A 2,759-nucleotide genomic window follows, 5' to 3' on the forward strand; every position below is an offset into this window, starting at 1 on the left:
CGCACAAACACACACACACAAAACATTCCCCTAAGCACCTTGGCTTCGAGGACTGTGTGTGTGTGAAGAAAGCCAGCAGTCACCGAAACTGAGGTGCATAGGGGAATGTTTTTATTTTTTAATCTGTGCTTATGAACTGTGGTGGAACAATTTTTCAATTATTCTGTTGCTTGAAAGAAATTAATTAGAAACCAGTAGAAAAACAAACATGCCGCGGGTGGGATCCGAACCCACGACCTCTGAATTTCGCGTCCGGTGCCCTGCCGTTTACTTTTCCAGTCCTCCTCTCCCTGGGTGCAACCGTCAAAGGGCATGATATTAAGCAGGTGTGCCAGCTTCACAAGTATAAATTGAAACCGGGAGATTTTTTTGTTAACCTCTCGATGTTATTTTTTCCTCGAAACACAATTTCTGTCTGATTAATTATTTAAAATTAAGTTATTCAACCCACACCGCTTTGTTGCCTCAATTTTCATTGCGATTTCCTCAATATCTCTCAAAATTCGTAATTTTCTTTTTCTCTCAGATTCCTTTCTATTTATGAGCCGCTTGAGATAAACCTGATCGAGAGGCCTGATCGAGCAGCCGAGCGGAACGCCTATGGGAAGAAGAAGAGAACGAAGCTAGTTTCCAGGAGGATGCATCGACGCGGATTCATGCGGGCCGCCGGCCTAACCGCCGCAGCAAACCCCAAGAAGGACAAATGTGGCAGTGGTGGGGGCGGCGGCAGCAGAAGAGGCAGCGGCAGTGGTGGAACGAGCGGCGACCCATTCCGGTTTGAGGGGGAGGGGCTCGTCTTCCGGGCGAAGCTCATCGGCACCCAGGCGGTACCCGAGGCCCACGGGGATGGCATGTGCCAGGACACCATGACCCGGCTCAAGATGGCTGTCCGAGCGTCCGGCGAGCACAAGCAGCGGCTCCAGCTCGCCGTCTCCCTCCAAGGGATCACGGCACGCGACGTCAAGACCGGGGACCTGGTGTTCCACCATCCGGTGAATAGAATTTCCTTCATCTCAAAAGACGCCAGTGACGCTCATGCTTTCGGCTACGTCTGCATGACCGAGGGTGGTTGTTACCGCTTTACCGCCATCAAGACCGAGAAAGCGGCCTCCCAGATAGTGGTGGCCCTGCAAGACCTATTCCAGGTGGTGCTGGAAATGAAGCAGCATGAGCTGCGCATGGCTCAGCAGGAGCAGCGGGAGCAGCTGCAGGCCTGGGCGCCATCCAACGAGTTCTCCAACTGCGGGGAGGTACGGGAGGTGAGCTGCAGCTCAGAGGGTGCAAGCAGTAATGATCCCCCTGTACCGGAAACAAGCCCCATGGTGGAGAACCTCTTTCACTTGCAGTCTGAGCTGGACTGGTTGCAGAAGGAGATTCAGCAGATAAAGACGACGACAGCCACCGCGGCCACACTGGCGTCACCCAACCCGTTTGAAGCATCACTTGTGCTCAACCCCAGGCAGCAGTATCAGCCTGGGTCCCGTGCCTTCACATCCGAGCCAGCAACACCTATGGGGCCTCCACCACATCAGCTGCCACCGTCTCCTCCTACTGCCCGTGCCACCTCACAGTCCGCCGTGACCTCCGGAGGGACAGCACAGCAGCGGCACCGTGCTGTGCCGCCGCCGCGCACCCTGCCCCCCACGCCCTTGCCCGAACTTTCTGCCGACCTCGACCAACTGACTGAGGGATGTAGCAGCAAGGGGAGCGACGGCTTTGGTGAACTCAGGAGTCCCCCAAAGACACGCCCTGAGCTGCTGAAACCGACCAGCGGCTGGAAGACATTTGATGAGGAGGAAGAAGCGGGCGAAGGTCTCTCACCACCCGCCTTTCCGCCCGCGCCACCACCGCTGACCACGCGAGACGAGGGCTTCTGCGGCGGCATCAACGCGTCCTCCGTGTCCCGGTCCCTGCCGCCCGTGGCCGCCGCCACAGAAGCTGCAACTTCCGCCCCCTCGTCGTCCTTGTCCGAAAGCAACAGCATTTTCAGCCGCTACAAGGGAAAGGACCCCTTTGCTGATGAGTTCTTTGCGGCACCTTCACAGCAAGAACTACGCAGACAACGCAACCCCGACCAAGCCTGTCCTACTGCCTCTACTGGCCACAAACAGCTCGCCGCGGGCCATGTCACCGCAAACGACGCTACCCTTGCGCCGCTAAAACAGCTGCCACAACCCAGGTAATTGGCATCGACAGTTTTCACAACACGTGCTCACACAACGATCAGGCGGATTCGGGCCACCGAATCAACGCTGACCCCTTTGCTTGTCCCTTGCACCACCTTTATACCAGAGGGAACTCTAAAGTATACATATAACCAACTAGCCAGTGCCCTTATTGCGACGCTTGCATGCGTTCATAAACTTCAGCAATGACTTGGCCAATTCTCAAACGCGTCTGTCAAAAATTACTGAGGGCCTAGATCTGTTAGGCCGGGATATACGTAGCGAAACCGCGGCGACTTCTGGATCGGAAGAGTTGATATGAAACCCGTGCATTCACTAGATGCGTCTTTATTCACGTTTAAACCTTGAGCCGTCGTGGAGGAGTGATAGAGTCTCCGTCTCAAATGCCCTAGTTTGATTCCCACCCTCGAGACAGGTTTCTTTTTTCATTCAGTGAGTGTGCGGGGGTTTCAATGGCTCGCATAGATGTCGCCACTGAATACGTTGGTTAGCGCGTAAGTGCCGGTAAAGGCGGCTCCGCGGTGAGGCGCGCGGCGTGACGCCATGCCAGATGGCGCGGCGAGCGCGCCGCGT

At 55.7% G+C, this 2,759-nt stretch overlaps 1 pseudogene; it reads left to right on the top strand.

The window, feature by feature from the left end:
* The first annotated feature begins 656 nt into the window (after positions 1–656).
* Positions 657–2,173, top strand: LOC144120998 (uncharacterized; annotated as a pseudogene).
* Positions 2,174–2,759: the final 586 nt, after the last annotated feature.

The sequence above is a fragment of the Amblyomma americanum genome, chromosome 1 (assembly GCF_052857255.1).
Source record: "Amblyomma americanum isolate KBUSLIRL-KWMA chromosome 1, ASM5285725v1, whole genome shotgun sequence".
Lineage (NCBI taxonomy): Eukaryota > Metazoa > Arthropoda > Arachnida > Ixodida > Ixodidae > Amblyomma > Amblyomma americanum.